Source organism: Dendrobates tinctorius, unplaced genomic scaffold (assembly GCF_039654945.1).
Source record: "Dendrobates tinctorius isolate UK_male_01 unplaced genomic scaffold, ASM3965494v1 ptg000226l, whole genome shotgun sequence".
Lineage (NCBI taxonomy): Eukaryota > Metazoa > Chordata > Amphibia > Anura > Dendrobatidae > Dendrobates > Dendrobates tinctorius.
The window spans coordinates 7,750,011-7,765,970 of NW_027361893.1; positions in this window are offsets into that span (position 1 = coordinate 7,750,011).

The window sequence follows — 15,960 nt, forward strand, 5'->3', positions numbered from 1 at the left end:
CCCTGTACAGCAGTATAATGAGGCCCAGGCTTTATAGTGAAGGGACTGGAGGGAGAAAAGAGGGGAAAGGAGCAAGAAGAGCTGGACTGCCCATCACTAGACCCCAGTATAGCTGTATAATGAGGCCCAGGCTTTATAGTGAAGGGACAGGAGGGAGAAAAGAGGTAAAAGGAGCAAGAAGAGCCAGACTGCCCATCACTAGAGCCCTGTACAGCTGTATAATGAGGCCCAGGCTTTATAGTGAAGGGACTGGAGGGAGAAAAGAGGGAAAGGAGCAAGAAGAGCCGGACTGCCCATCACTAGACCCCTGTACAGCTGTATAATGAGGGCCAGGCTTTATAGTGAGTGAAGGGACTGGAGGGAGAAAAGAGGGGAAAGGAGCAAGAAGAGCCAGACTGCCCATCACTAGACCCTGTACAGCTGTGTAATGAGGCCCAGGCTTTATAGTGAAGGGACTGGAGGGAGAAAAGAGGGGAAAGGAGCAAGAAGAGCCAGACTGCCCATCACTAGAGCCCTGTACAGCTGTATAATGAGGCCCAGGCTTTATAGTGAAGGGACTGGAGGGAGAAAAGAGGGAAAGGAGCAAGAAGAGCCGGACTGCCCATCACTAGAGCCCTGTACAGCTGTATAATGAGGCCCAGGCTTTATAGTGAAGGGACTGGAGGGAGAAAAGAGAGGAAAAGAGCAAGAAGAGCCGGACTGCCCATCACTAGACCCCTGTACAGCTGTATAATGAGGCCCAGGCTTTATAGTGAAGGGACTGGAGGGAGAAAAGAGAGGAAAAGAGCAAGAAGAGCCGGACTGCCGCCCATCACTAGACCCCTGTACAGCTGTATAATGAGGCCCAGGCTTTATAGTGAAGGGACTGGAGGGAGAAAAGAGGGGAAAGGAGCAAGAAGAGATGGACTGCCCATCACTAGACCCCAGTATAGCTGTATAATGAGGCCCAGGCTTTATAGTGAAGGGACTGGAGGGAGAAAAGATGGAAAGGAGCAAGAAGAGCCGGACTACCCATCACTAGACCCCTGTACAGCAGTATAATGAGGCCCAGGCTTTATAGTGAAGGGACTGGAGGGAGAAAAGAGGGGAAAGGAGCAAGAAGAGCTGGACTGCCCATCACTAGACCCCAGTATAGCTGTATAATGAGGCCCAGGCTTTATAGTGAAGGGACAGGAGGGAGAAAAGAGGTAAAAGGAGCAAGAAGAGCCAGACTGCCCATCACTAGAGCCCTGTACAGCTGTATAATGAGGCCCAGGCTTTATAGTGAAGGGACTGGAGGGAGAAAAGAGGGAAAGGAGCAAGAAGAGCCGGACTGCCCATCACTAGACCCCTGTACAGCTGTATAATGTGGCCCAGGCTTTATAGTGAGTGAAGGGACTGGAGGGAGAAAAGAGGGGAAAGGAGCAAGAAGAGCCAGACTGCCCATCACTAGACCCTGTACAGCTGTGTAATGAGGCCCAGGCTTTATAGTGAAGGGACTGGAGGGAGAAAAGAGGGGAAAGGAGCAAGAAGAGCCAGACTGCCCATCACTAGAGCCCTGTACAGCTGTATAATGAGGCCCAGGCTTTATAGTGAAGGGACTGGAGGGAGAAAAGAGGGAAAGGAGCAAGAAGAGCCGGACTGCCCATCACTAGACCCCTGTACAGCTGTATAATGAGGCCCAGGCTTTATAGTGAAGGGACTGGAGGGAGAAAAGAGGGGAAAGGAGCAAGAAGAGCCAGACTGCCCATCACTAGACCCTGTACAGCTGTGTAATGAGGCCCAGGCTTTATAGTGAAGGGACTGGAGGGAGAAAAGAGGGGAAAGGAGCAAGAAGAGCCGGACTGCCCATCACTAGACCCCTGTACAGCTGTATAATGAGGCCCAGGCTTTATAGTGAAGGGACAGGAGGGAGAAAAGAGGTAAAAGGAGCAAGAAGAGCCAGACTGCCCATCACTAGACCCCTGTACAGCTGTATAATGAGGCCCAGGCTTTATAGTGAAGGGACTGGAGGGAGAAAAGAGGGAAAGGAGCAAGAAGAGCCGGATTGCTCATCACTAGACCCCTGTACAGCTGTATAATGAGGCCCAGGCTTTATAGTGAGTGAAGGGACAGGAGGGAGAAAAGAGGGGAAAGGAGCAAGAAGAGCCGGACTGCCCATCACTAGAACCCTGTACAGCTGTATAATGAGGCCCAGGCTTTATAGTGAAGGGACTGGAGGGAGAAAAGAGGGGAAAGGAGCAAGAAGAGCCGGACTGCCCATCACTAGACCCCTGTACAGCTGTATAATGAGGCCCAGGCTTTATAGTGAAGGGACAGCAGGGAGAAAAGATGGGAAAGGAGCAAAAAGAACTAGACTGCCCACCACTAGACCCAAGCTGTATAATGAGGCCCAGGCTTTATAGTGAAGGGTCTGGAGCGAGAAAAGAGGGAAAGGAGCAAGAAGAGCCGGACTGCCCCTCACTAGACCCCTGTACAGCTGTATAATGAGGCCCAGGCTTTATAGTGAAGAGACTGGAGGGAGAAAAGAGAGGAAAAGAGCAAGAAGAGCCGGACTGCCCATCACTAGACCCCTGCACAGCTGTATAATGAGGCCCAGGCTTTATAGTGAATGGACTGGAGGGAGAAAAGAGAGGAAAAGAGCAAGAAGAGCCGGACTGCGCATCACTAGACCCCTGTACAGCTGTGTAATGAGGCCCAGGCTTTATAGTGAAGGGACTGGAGGGAGAAAAGAGGGGAAAGGAGCTAGAAGAGCCGGACTGCCCCTCACTAGACCCCTGTACAGCTGTATAATGAGGCCCAGGCTTTATAGTGAGTGAAGGGACAGGAGGGAGAAAAGAGGGGAAAGGAGCAAGAAGAGCCGGACTGCCCACCACTAGAACCCTGTACAGCTGTATAATGAGGCCCAGGCTTTATAGTGAAGGGACTGGAGGGAGAAAAGAGGGGAAAGGAGCAAGAAGAGCCGGACTGCCCATCACTAGACCCCTGTACAGCTGTATAATGAGGCCCAGGCTTTATAGTGAAGGGACAGCAGGGAAAAAAGATGGGAAAGGAGCAAAAAGAACTGGACTGCCCACCACTAGACCCCAGCTGTATAATGAGGCCCAGGCTTTATAGTGAAGGGACTGGAGCGAGAAAAGAGGGAAAGGAGCAAGAAGAGCCGGACTGCCCCTCACTAGACCCCTGCACAGCTGTATAATGAGGCCCAGGCTTTATAGTGAAGAGACTGGGGGGAGAAAAGAGAGGAAAAGAGCAAGAAGAGCCGGAGTGCCCATCACTAGACCCCTGCACAGCTGTATAATGAGGCCCAGGCTTTATAGTGAAGGGACTGGAGGGAGAAAAGAGAGGAAAAGAGCAAGATGAGCCGGACTGCGCATCACTAGACCCCTGTACAGCTGTGTAATGAGGCCCAGGCTTTATAGTGAAGGGACTGGAGGGAGAAAATAGGGGAAAGGAGCAAGAAGAGCCGGACTGCCCATCACTAGACCCCTGCACAGCTGTATAATGAGGCCCAGGCTTTATAGTGAAGGGACTGGAGGGAGAAAAGAGAGGAAAAGAGCAAGATGAGCCGGACTGCGCATCACTAGACCCCTGTACAGCTGTATAATGAGGCCCAGGCTTTATCGTGAAGGGACTGGAGGGAGAAAAGAGGGAAAAGGAGCAAGAAGAGCCGGACTGCGCATCACTAGACCCCTGTACAGCTGTATAATGAGGCCCAGGCTTTATAGTGAAGGGACTGGAGGGAGAAAAGAGGGGAAAGGAGCAAGAAGAGCCGGACTGCCCATCACTAGACCCCTGTACAGCTGTATAATGAGGCCCAGGCTTTATAGTGAAGGGACTGGAGGGAGAAAAGAGGGGAAAGGAGCAAGAAGAGCCGGACTGCGCATCACTAGACCCCTGTACAGCTGTATAATGAGGCCCAGGCTTTATAGTGAAGGGACTGGAGGGCGAAAAGAGGGAAAAGGAGCAAGAAGAGCCGGACTGCCCATCACTAGAACCCTGTACAGCTGTATAATGAGGCCCAGGCTTTATAGTGAAGGGACTGGAGGGAGAAAAGAGAGGAAAAGAGCAAGAAGAGCCGGACTGCCCATCACTAGACCCCTGTACAGCTGTATAATGAGGCCCAGGCTTTATAGTGAAGGGACAGCAGGGAGAAAAGATGGGAAAGGAGCAAGAAGAACTGGACTGCCCATCACTAGACCCAGGCTGTATAATGAGGCCCAGGCTTTATAGTGAAGGGACTGGAGCGAGAAAAGAGGGAAAGGAGCAAGAAGAGCCAGACTGCCCATCACTAGACCCCTGTACAGCTGTATAATGAGGCCCAGGCTTTATAGTGAAGGGACTGGAGGGAGAAAAGAGGGGAAAGGAGCAAGAAGAGCCAGACTGCCCATCACTAGACCCCTGCACAGCTGTATAATGAGGCCTAGGCTTTATAGTGAAGGGACTGGAGCGAGAAAAGAGGGAAAGGAGCAAGAAGAGCCAGACTGCCCATCACTAGAACCCTGTACAGCTGTATAATGAGGCCCAGGCTTTATAGTGAAGGGACTGGAGGGAGAAAAGAGGGGAAAGGAGCAAGAAGAGCCGGACTGCCCATCACTAGACCCCTGTACAGCTGTATAATGAGGCCCAGGCTTTATAGTGAAGGGACAGCAGGGAGAAAAGATGGGAAAGGAGCAAGAAGAACTGGACTGCCCATCACTAGACCCCTGTACAGCTGTATAATGAGGCCCAGGCTTTATAGTGAAGGGACTGGAGGGAGAAAAGAGGGGAAAGGAGCAAGAAGAGCCAGACTGCCCATCACTAGACCCTGTACAGCTGTATAATGAGGCCCAGGCTTTTTAGTGAAGGGACTGGAGGGAGAAAAGAAGGGAAAGGAGCAAGAAGAGCCGGACTGCCCATCACTAGACCCCTGTACAGCTGTATAATGAGGCCCAGGCTTTATAGTGAAGGGACTGGAGGGAGAAAAGATGGAAAGGAGCAAGAAGAGCCGGACTGCCCATCACTAGACCCCTGTACAGCTGTATAATGAGGCCCAGGCTTTATAGTGAAGGGACTGGAGGGAGAAAAGAGGGGAAAGGAGCAAGAAGAGCTGGACTGCCCATCACTAGACCCCAGTATAGCTGTATAATGAGGACCAGGCTTTATAGTGAAGGGACTGGAGTGATAAAAGAGGGGAAAGGAGCAAAAAGAGCCAGACTGCCCATCACTAGACCCCTGTACAGCTGTATAATGAGGCCCAGGCTTTATAGTTAAGGGACTGGAGGGAGAAAAGATGGAAAGGAGCAAGAAGAGCCGGACTGCCCATCACTAGACCCCTGTACAGCTGTATAATGAGGCCCAGGCTTTATAGTGAAGGGACAGGAGGGAGAAAAGAGGTAAAAGGAGCAAGAAGAGCCAGACTGCCCATCACTAGACCCCTGTACAGCTGTATAATGAGGCCCAGGCTTTATAGTGAAGGGACTGGAGGGAGAAAAGAGGGAAAGGAGCAAGAAGAGTCGGACTGCCCATCACTAGACCCCTGTACAGCTGTATAATGAGGCCCAGGCTTTATAGTGAGTGAAGGGACAGGAGGGAGAAAAGAGGGGAAAGGAGCAAGAAGAGCCGGACTGCCCATCACTAGAACCCTGTACAGCTGTATAATGAGGCCCAGGCTTTATAGTGAAGGGACTGGAGGGAGAAAAGGGGGGAAAGGAGCAAGAAGAGCCGGACTGCCCATCACTAGACCCCTGTACAGCTGTATAATGAGGCCCAGGCTTTATAGTGAAGAGACTGGAGGGAGAAAAGAGAGGAAAAGAGCAAGAAGAGCCGGACTGCCCATCACTAGACCCTTGCACAGCTGTATAATGAGGCCCAGGCTTTATAGTGAAGGGACTGGAGGGAGAAAAGATCAAGAAGAGCCGGACTGCGCATCACTAGACCCCTGTACAGCTGTGTAATGAGGCCCAGGCTTTATAGTGAAGGGACTGGAGGGAGAAAAGAGGGGAAAGGAGCTAGAAGAGCCGGACTGCCCCTCACTAGACCCCTGTACAGCTGTATAATGAGGCCCAGGCTTTATAGTGAATGGACTGGAGGGAGAAAAGAGGGGAAAGGAGCAAGAAGAGCCGGACCGCCCATCACTAGACCCCTGTACAGCTGTATAATGAGGCCCAGGCTTTATAGTGAAGGGACTGGAGGGAGAAAAGAGGGAAAAGGAGCAAGAAGAGCCGGACTGCGCATCACTAGACCCCTGTACAGCTGTATAATGTGGCCCAGGCTTTATAGTGAAGGGACTGGAGCGAGAAAAGAGGGAAAGGAGCAAGAAGAGCCGGACTGCCCCTCACTAGACCCCTGTACAGCTGTATAATGAGGCCCAGGCTTTATAGTGAAGAGACTGGAGGGAGAAAAGAGAGGAAAAGAGCAAGAAGAGCCGGACTGTCCATCACTAGACCCCTGCACAGCTGTATAATGAGGCCCAGGCTTTATAGTGAAGGGACTGGAGGGAGAAAAGAGAGGAAAAGAGCAAGAAGAGCCGGACTGCCCATCACTAGACCCCTGTACAGCTGTATAATGAGGCCCAGGCTTTATAGTGAAGGGACTGGAGGGAGAAAAGAGAGGAAAAGAGCAAGAAGAGCCGGACTGCCGCCCATCACTAGACCCCTGTACAGCTGTATAATGAGGCCCAGGCTTTATAGTGAAGGGACTGGAGGGAGAAAAGAGGGGAAAGGAGCAAGAAGAGCTGGACTGCCCATCACTAGACCCCAGTATAGCTGTATAATGAGGCCCAGGCATTATAGTGAAGGGACTGGAGGGAGAAAAGATGGAATGGAGCAAGAAGAGCCGGACTACCCATCACTAGACCCCTGTACAGCAGTATAATGAGGCCCAGGCTTTATAGTGAAGGGACAGCAGGGAGAAAAGATGGGAAAGGAGCAAGAAAAACTGGACTGCCCATCACTAGACCCCAGCTGTATAATGAGGCCCAGGCTTTATAGTGAAGGGACTGGAGCGAGAAAAGAGGGAAAGGAGCAAGAAGAGCCGGACTGCCCCTCACTAGACCCCTGTACAGCTGTATAATGAGGCCTAGGCTTTATAGTGAAGAGACTGGAGGGAGAAAAGAGAGGAAAAGAGCAAGAAGAGCCGGACTGCCCATCACTAGACCCCTGCACAGCTGTATAATGAGGCCCAGGCTTTATAGTGAAGGGACTGGAGGGAGAAAAGAGAGGAAAAGAGCAAGAAGAGCCGGACTGCCCATCACTAGACCCCTGTAAAGCTGTATAATGAGGCCCAGGCTTTATAGTGAAGGGACTGGAGGGAGAAAAGAGAGGAAAAGAGCAAGAAGAGCCGGACTGCCGCCCATCACTAGACCCCTGTACAGCTGTATAATGAGGCCCAGGCTTTATAGTGAAGGGACTGGAGGGAGAAAAGAGGGGAAAGGAGCAAGAAGAGATGGACTGCCCATCACTAGACCCCAGTATAGCTGTATAATGAGGCCCAGGCTTTATAGTGAAGGGACTGGAGGGAGAAAAGATGGAAAGGAGCAAGAAGAGCCGGACTACCCATCACTAGACCCCTGTACAGCAGTATAATGAGGCCCAGGCTTTATAGTGAAGGGACTGGAGGGAGAAAAGAGGGGAAAGGAGCAAGAAGAGCTGGACTGCCCATCACTAGACCCCAGTATAGCTGTATAATGAGGCCCAGGCTTTATAGTGAAGGGACAGGAGGGAGAAAAGAGGTAAAAGGAGCAAGAAGAGCCAGACTGCCCATCACTAGAGCCCTGTACAGCTGTATAATGAGGCCCAGGCTTTATAGTGAAGGGACTGGAGGGAGAAAAGAGGGAAAGGAGCAAGAAGAGCCGGACTGCCCATCACTAGACCCCTGTACAGCTGTATAATGAGGGCCAGGCTTTATAGTGAGTGAAGGGACTGGAGGGAGAAAAGAGGGGAAAGGAGCAAGAAGAGCCAGACTGCCCATCACTAGACCCTGTACAGCTGTGTAATGAGGCCCAGGCTTTATAGTGAAGGGACTGGAGGGAGAAAAGAGGGGAAAGGAGCAAGAAGAGCCAGACTGCCCATCACTAGAGCCCTGTACAGCTGTATAATGAGGCCCAGGCTTTATAGTGAAGGGACTGGAGGGAGAAAAGAGGGAAAGGAGCAAGAAGAGCCGGACTGCCCATCACTAGAGCCCTGTACAGCTGTATAATGAGGCCCAGGCTTTATAGTGAAGGGACTGGAGGGAGAAAAGAGAGGAAAAGAGCAAGAAGAGCCGGACTGCCCATCACTAGACCCCTGTACAGCTGTATAATGAGGCCCAGGCTTTATAGTGAAGGGACTGGAGGGAGAAAAGAGAGGAAAAGAGCAAGAAGAGCCGGACTGCCGCCCATCACTAGACCCCTGTACAGCTGTATAATGAGGCCCAGGCTTTATAGTGAAGGGACTGGAGGGAGAAAAGAGGGGAAAGGAGCAAGAAGAGATGGACTGCCCATCACTAGACCCCAGTATAGCTGTATAATGAGGCCCAGGCTTTATAGTGAAGGGACTGGAGGGAGAAAAGATGGAAAGGAGCAAGAAGAGCCGGACTACCCATCACTAGACCCCTGTACAGCAGTATAATGAGGCCCAGGCTTTATAGTGAAGGGACTGGAGGGAGAAAAGAGGGGAAAGGAGCAAGAAGAGCTGGACTGCCCATCACTAGACCCCAGTATAGCTGTATAATGAGGCCCAGGCTTTATAGTGAAGGGACAGGAGGGAGAAAAGAGGTAAAAGGAGCAAGAAGAGCCAGACTGCCCATCACTAGAGCCCTGTACAGCTGTATAATGAGGCCCAGGCTTTATAGTGAAGGGACTGGAGGGAGAAAAGAGGGAAAGGAGCAAGAAGAGCCGGACTGCCCATCACTAGACCCCTGTACAGCTGTATAATGTGGCCCAGGCTTTATAGTGAGTGAAGGGACTGGAGGGAGAAAAGAGGGGAAAGGAGCAAGAAGAGCCAGACTGCCCATCACTAGACCCTGTACAGCTGTGTAATGAGGCCCAGGCTTTATAGTGAAGGGACTGGAGGGAGAAAAGAGGGGAAAGGAGCAAGAAGAGCCAGACTGCCCATCACTAGAGCCCTGTACAGCTGTATAATGAGGCCCAGGCTTTATAGTGAAGGGACTGGAGGGAGAAAAGAGGGAAAGGAGCAAGAAGAGCCGGACTGCCCATCACTAGACCCCTGTACAGCTGTATAATGAGGCCCAGGCTTTATAGTGAAGGGACTGGAGGGAGAAAAGAGGGGAAAGGAGCAAGAAGAGCCAGACTGCCCATCACTAGACCCTGTACAGCTGTGTAATGAGGCCCAGGCTTTATAGTGAAGGGACTGGAGGGAGAAAAGAGGGGAAAGGAGCAAGAAGAGCCGGACTGCCCATCACTAGACCCCTGTACAGCTGTATAATGAGGCCCAGGCTTTATAGTGAAGGGACAGGAGGGAGAAAAGAGGTAAAAGGAGCAAGAAGAGCCAGACTGCCCATCACTAGACCCCTGTACAGCTGTATAATGAGGCCCAGGCTTTATAGTGAAGGGACTGGAGGGAGAAAAGAGGGAAAGGAGCAAGAAGAGCCGGATTGCTCATCACTAGACCCCTGTACAGCTGTATAATGAGGCCCAGGCTTTATAGTGAGTGAAGGGACAGGAGGGAGAAAAGAGGGGAAAGGAGCAAGAAGAGCCGGACTGCCCATCACTAGAACCCTGTACAGCTGTATAATGAGGCCCAGGCTTTATAGTGAAGGGACTGGAGGGAGAAAAGAGGGGAAAGGAGCAAGAAGAGCCGGACTGCCCATCACTAGACCCCTGTACAGCTGTATAATGAGGCCCAGGCTTTATAGTGAAGGGACAGCAGGGAGAAAAGATGGGAAAGGAGCAAAAAGAACTAGACTGCCCACCACTAGACCCAAGCTGTATAATGAGGCCCAGGCTTTATAGTGAAGGGTCTGGAGCGAGAAAAGAGGGAAAGGAGCAAGAAGAGCCGGACTGCCCCTCACTAGACCCCTGTACAGCTGTATAATGAGGCCCAGGCTTTATAGTGAAGAGACTGGAGGGAGAAAAGAGAGGAAAAGAGCAAGAAGAGCCGGACTGCCCATCACTAGACCCCTGCACAGCTGTATAATGAGGCCCAGGCTTTATAGTGAATGGACTGGAGGGAGAAAAGAGAGGAAAAGAGCAAGAAGAGCCGGACTGCGCATCACTAGACCCCTGTACAGCTGTGTAATGAGGCCCAGGCTTTATAGTGAAGGGACTGGAGGGAGAAAAGAGGGGAAAGGAGCTAGAAGAGCCGGACTGCCCCTCACTAGACCCCTGTACAGCTGTATAATGAGGCCCAGGCTTTATAGTGAGTGAAGGGACAGGAGGGAGAAAAGAGGGGAAAGGAGCAAGAAGAGCCGGACTGCCCACCACTAGAACCCTGTACAGCTGTATAATGAGGCCCAGGCTTTATAGTGAAGGGACTGGAGGGAGAAAAGAGGGGAAAGGAGCAAGAAGAGCCGGACTGCCCATCACTAGACCCCTGTACAGCTGTATAATGAGGCCCAGGCTTTATAGTGAAGGGACAGCAGGGAAAAAAGATGGGAAAGGAGCAAAAAGAACTGGACTGCCCACCACTAGACCCCAGCTGTATAATGAGGCCCAGGCTTTATAGTGAAGGGACTGGAGCGAGAAAAGAGGGAAAGGAGCAAGAAGAGCCGGACTGCCCCTCACTAGACCCCTGCACAGCTGTATAATGAGGCCCAGGCTTTATAGTGAAGAGACTGGGGGGAGAAAAGAGAGGAAAAGAGCAAGAAGAGCCGGAGTGCCCATCACTAGACCCCTGCACAGCTGTATAATGAGGCCCAGGCTTTATAGTGAAGGGACTGGAGGGAGAAAAGAGAGGAAAAGAGCAAGATGAGCCGGACTGCGCATCACTAGACCCCTGTACAGCTGTGTAATGAGGCCCAGGCTTTATAGTGAAGGGACTGGAGGGAGAAAATAGGGGAAAGGAGCAAGAAGAGCCGGACTGCCCATCACTAGACCCCTGTACAGCTGTATAATGAGGCCCAGGCTTTATAGTGAAGGGACTGGAGGGAGAAAAGAGGGGAAAGGAGCAAGAAGAGCCGGACTGCGCATCACTAGACCCCTGTACAGCTGTATAATGAGGCCCAGGCTTTATAGTGAAGGGACTGGAGGGAGAAAAGAGGGAAAAGGAGCAAGAAGAGCCGGACTGCCCATCACTAGAACCCTGTACAGCTGTATAATGAGGCCCAGGCTTTATAGTGAAGGGACTGGAGGGTGAAAAGAGAGGAAAAGAGCAAGAAGAGCCGGACTGCCCATCACTAGACCCCTGTACAGCTGTATAATGAGGCCCAGGCTTTATAGTGAAGGGACAGCAGGGAGAAAAGATGGGAAAGGAGCAAGAAGAACTGGACTGCCCATCACTAGACCCAGGCTGTATAATGAGGCCCAGGCTTTATAGTGAAGGGACTGGAGCGAGAAAAGAGGGAAAGGAGCAAGAAGAGCCAGACTGCCCATCACTAGACCCCTGTACAGCTGTATAATGAGGCCCAGGCTTTATAGTGAAGGGACTGGAGGGAGAAAAGAGGGGAAAGGAGCAAGAAGAGCCAGACTGCCCATCACTAGACCCCTGCACAGCTGTATAATGAGGCCCAGGCTTTATAGTGAAGGGACTGGAGCGAGAAAAGAGGGAAAGGAGCAAGAAGAGCCAGACTGCCCATCACTAGAACCCTGTACAGCTGTATAATGAGGCCCAGGCTTTATAGTGAAGGGACTGGAGGGAGAAAAGAGGGGAAAGGAGCAAGAAGAGCCGGACTGCCCATCACTAGACCCCTGTACAGCTGTATAATGAGGCCCAGGCTTTATAGTGAAGGGACAGCAGGGAGAAAAGATGGGAAAGGAGCAAGAAGAACTGGACTGCCCATCACTAGACCCCAGCTGTATAATGAGGCCCAGGCTTTATAGTGAAGGGACTGGAGCGAGAAAAGAGGGAAAGGAGCAAGAAGAGCCGGACTGCCCCTCACTAGACCCCTGTACAGCTGTATAATGAGGCCCAGGCTTTATAGTGAAGAGACTGGAGGGAGAAAAGAGCAAGAAGAGCCGGACTGCCCATCACTAGACCCCTGCACAGCTGTATAATAAGGCCCAGGCTTTATAGTGAAGGGACTGGAGGGAGAAAAGAGAGGAAAAGAGCAAGAAGAGCCGGACTGCCCATCACTAGACCCCTGTACAGCTGTATAATGAGGCCCAGGCTTTATAGTGAAGGGACAGCAGGGAGAAAAGGTGGGAAAGGAGCAAGAAGAACTGGACTGCCCATCACTAGACCCCAGCTGTATAATGAGGCCCAGGCTTTATAGTGAAGGGACTGGAGGGAGAAAAGAGGGAAAGGAGCAAGAAGAGCCGGACTGCCCCTCACTAGACCCCTGTACAGCTGTATAATGAGGCACAGGCTTTATAGTGAAGGGACTGGAGCGAGAAAAGAGGGAAAGGAGCAAGAAGAGCCAGACTGCCCATCACTAGAGCCCTGTACAGCTGTATAATGAGGCCCAGGCTTTATAGTGAAGGGACTGGAGGTAGAAAAGAGGGGAAAGGAGCAAGAAGAGCCGGACTGCCCATCACTAGACCCCTGTAAAGCTGTATAATGAGGCCCAGGCTTTATAGTGAAGGGACTGGAGGGAGAAAAGAGAGGAAAAGAGCAAGAAGAGCCGGACTGCCGCCCATCACTAGACCCCTGTACAGCTGTATAATGAGGCCCAGGCTTTATAGTGAAGGGACTGGAGGGAGAAAAGAGGGGAAAGGAGCAAGAAGAGATGGACTGCCCATCACTAGACCCCAGTATAGCTGTATAATGAGGCCCAGGCTTTATAGTGAAGGGACTGGAGGGAGAAAAGATGGAAAGGAGCAAGAAGAGCCGGACTACCCATCACTAGACCCCTGTACAGCAGTATAATGAGGCCCAGGCTTTATAGTGAAGGGACTGGAGGGAGAAAAGAGGGGAAAGGAGCAAGAAGAGCTGGACTGCCCATCACTAGACCCCAGTATAGCTGTATAATGAGGCCCAGGCTTTATAGTGAAGGGACAGGAGGGAGAAAAGAGGTAAAAGGAGCAAGAAGAGCCAGACTGCCCATCACTAGAGCCCTGTACAGCTGTATAATGAGGCCCAGGCTTTATAGTGAAGGGACTGGAGGGAGAAAAGAGGGAAAGGAGCAAGAAGAGCCGGACTGCCCATCACTAGACCCCTGTACAGCTGTATAATGAGGGCCAGGCTTTATAGTGAGTGAAGGGACTGGAGGGAGAAAAGAGGGGAAAGGAGCAAGAAGAGCCAGACTGCCCATCACTAGACCCTGTACAGCTGTGTAATGAGGCCCAGGCTTTATAGTGAAGGGACTGGAGGGAGAAAAGAGGGGAAAGGAGCAAGAAGAGCCAGACTGCCCATCACTAGAGCCCTGTACAGCTGTATAATGAGGCCCAGGCTTTATAGTGAAGGGACTGGAGGGAGAAAAGAGGGAAAGGAGCAAGAAGAGCCGGACTGCCCATCACTAGAGCCCTGTACAGCTGTATAATGAGGCCCAGGCTTTATAGTGAAGGGACTGGAGGGAGAAAAGAGAGGAAAAGAGCAAGAAGAGCCGGACTGCCCATCACTAGACCCCTGTACAGCTGTATAATGAGGCCCAGGCTTTATAGTGAAGGGACTGGAGGGAGAAAAGAGAGGAAAAGAGCAAGAAGAGCCGGACTGCCGCCCATCACTAGACCCCTGTACAGCTGTATAATGAGGCCCAGGCTTTATAGTGAAGGGACTGGAGGGAGAAAAGAGGGGAAAGGAGCAAGAAGAGATGGACTGCCCATCACTAGACCCCAGTATAGCTGTATAATGAGGCCCAGGCTTTATAGTGAAGGGACTGGAGGGAGAAAAGATGGAAAGGAGCAAGAAGAGCCGGACTACCCATCACTAGACCCCTGTACAGCAGTATAATGAGGCCCAGGCTTTATAGTGAAGGGACTGGAGGGAGAAAAGAGGGGAAAGGAGCAAGAAGAGCTGGACTGCCCATCACTAGACCCCAGTATAGCTGTATAATGAGGCCCTGGCTTTATAGTGAAGGGACAGGAGGGAGAAAAGAGGTAAAAGGAGCAAGAAGAGCCAGACTGCCCATCACTAGAGCCCTGTACAGCTGTATAATGAGGCCCAGGCTTTATAGTGAAGGGACTGGAGGGAGAAAAGAGGGAAAGGAGCAAGAAGAGCCGGACTGCCCATCACTAGACCCCTGTACAGCTGTATAATGTGGCCCAGGCTTTATAGTGAGTGAAGGGACTGGAGGGAGAAAAGAGGGGAAAGGAGCAAGAAGAGCCAGACTGCCCATCACTAGACCCTGTACAGCTGTGTAATGAGGCCCAGGCTTTATAGTGAAGGGACTGGAGGGAGAAAAGAGGGGAAAGGAGCAAGAAGAGCCAGACTGCCCATCACTAGAGCCCTGTACAGCTGTATAATGAGGCCCAGGCTTTATAGTGAAGGGACTGGAGGGAGAAAAGAGGGAAAGGAGCAAGAAGAGCCGGACTGCCCATCACTAGACCCCTGTACAGCTGTATAATGAGGCCCAGGCTTTATAGTGAAGGGACTGGAGGGAGAAAAGAGGGGAAAGGAGCAAGAAGAGCCAGACTGCCCATCACTAGACCCTGTACAGCTGTGTAATGAGGCCCAGGCTTTATAGTGAAGGGACTGGAGGGAGAAAAGAGGGGAAAGGAGCAAGAAGAGCCGGACTGCCCATCACTAGACCCCTGTACAGCTGTATAATGAGGCCCAGGCTTTATAGTGAAGGGACAGGAGGGAGAAAAGAGGTAAAAGGAGCAAGAAGAGCCAGACTGCCCATCACTAGACCCCTGTACAGCTGTATAATGAGGCCCAGGCTTTATAGTGAAGGGACTGGAGGGAGAAAAGAGGGAAAGGAGCAAGAAGAGCCGGATTGCTCATCACTAGACCCCTGTACAGCTGTATAATGAGGCCCAGGCTTTATAGTGAGTGAAGGGACAGGAGGGAGAAAAGAGGGGAAAGGAGCAAGAAGAGCCGGACTGCCCATCACTAGAACCCTGTACAGCTGTATAATGAGGCCCAGGCTTTATAGTGAAGGGACTGGAGGGAGAAAAGAGGGGAAAGGAGCAAGAAGAGCCGGACTGCCCATCACTAGACCCCTGTACAGCTGTATAATGAGGCCCAGGCTTTATAGTGAAGGGACAGCAGGGAGAAAAGATGGGAAAGGAGCAAAAAGAACTAGACTGCCCACCACTAGACCCAAGCTGTATAATGAGGCCCAGGCTTTATAGTGAAGGGTCTGGAGCGAGAAAAGAGGGAAAGGAGCAAGAAGAGCCGGACTGCCCCTCACTAGACCCCTGTACAGCTGTATAATGAGGCCCAGGCTTTATAGTGAAGAGACTGGAGGGAGAAAAGAGAGGAAAAGAGCAAGAAGAGCCGGACTGCCCATCACTAGACCCCTGCACAGCTGTATAATGAGGCCCAGGCTTTATAGTGAATGGACTGGAGGGAGAAAAGAGAGGAAAAGAGCAAGAAGAGCCGGACTGCGCATCACTAGACCCCTGTACAGCTGTGTAATGAGGCCCAGGCTTTATAGTGAAGGGACTGGAGGGAGAAAAGAGGGGAAAGGAGCTAGAAGAGCCGGACTGCCCCTCACTAGACCCCTGTACAGCTGTATAATGAGGCCCAGGCTTTATAGTGAGTGAAGGGACAGGAGGGAGAAAAGAGGGGAAAGGAGCAAGAAGAGCCGGACTGCCCACCACTAGAACCCTGTACAGCTGTATAATGAGGCCCAGGCTTTATAGTGAAGGGACTGGAGGGAGAAAAGAGGGGAAAGGAGCAAGAAGAGCCGGACTGCCCATCACTAGACCCCTGTACAGCTGTATAATGAGGCCCAGGCTTTATAGTGAAGGGACAGCAGGGAAAAAAGATGGGAAAGGAGCAAAAAGAACTGGACTGCCCACCA